Source organism: Wasmannia auropunctata, unplaced genomic scaffold, assembly GCF_000956235.1.
Source record: "Wasmannia auropunctata unplaced genomic scaffold, wasmannia.A_1.0 LD336097.1, whole genome shotgun sequence".
NCBI lineage: Eukaryota > Metazoa > Arthropoda > Insecta > Hymenoptera > Formicidae > Wasmannia > Wasmannia auropunctata.
In genome coordinates, this window is record NW_012026793.1 from 934,374 (window position 1) to 935,470 (window position 1,097).

Sequence of the window (1,097 nt, forward strand, 5' to 3'; positions counted from 1 at the left end):
TGAAGAATTTTTAATTTTTGAAGTGAAAAAACGACCACCATTGTGGGATTACTCTTTACCCCTGGCGCAACGTAAATGTATGTACAATAAAACAACAGTTATGGTCAGAAATAGCTTTGGCATTAAATGGTGAATATAAAAATAATACTAAATATATCCAAATATAAAAAATAAATATAACAATAAAACAATAAAAATAAACATAAAAAATAACAATAAAACGTAAATTTGTTATAGGCAAAATAAGTGGAGAAGAAGCGCAAAAAAAATTCAAGTCCTTGCATGATACATATCGCAAAATCGTACAATCAAAAAAAAGGCCCAGTGGATCTGCTAGGAAGACAGATTCTGCAGTCCAAAAGTGGCCTCATTACCATTCTATGAGTTTTCTTAACCCTTTGAAGCACACATTTTTCTTTACATGGAAAACAGTTGAAATTTATTACTCGGGGGTTTTCGGAGTCACTGATTACGTATATGACTTCAGATTTCCAAAATTCAAAAGGGCAGATCCAAGATGGCGGACCTAATTAGGAAAAAGTTGCTTGATCGAGATGAAAGTGGGTACTCGGGGGTTTTCTGAGTCGCTGATTACGTATATGACCTAAGATTTCCAAAATTCAAAATGGAATAAACATTTCCAGGCAAAAATACACGTTATTTTTAAAATTCTTGTTCCGCCATTTTGAACGCCATCTTGGACGCATAAAAATTGAAAACTGATTGCATATATTCATACTCAGCGCCTCAAAAAACCCCCGAGTAAATATTTTCAGATCAAAGTATATTATTTTTAAAATGTTTAATCGGCCATTTTGAATCCGCCATTTTGAATTTTGGAAATCTGATCCCGGATTCGTCATCAGCGACCATAAAAACCCATTAGTAAAAATTGCCATGAAAATCTAACCTCAAATAAGCTGGAAAACGCTTTTTTTCAACAAAAACTACCTTTTTTGGTGTTTGTTTACTTATAACAATTTTACAACAAATGAAATTTAAACATTAGTGGTGTAATATTGTAGATAAATACCTTAGCTACTATGAACTCCAACCACTATTTTTAAATACTTTGAAATTAGATCGGAAGAGCACAC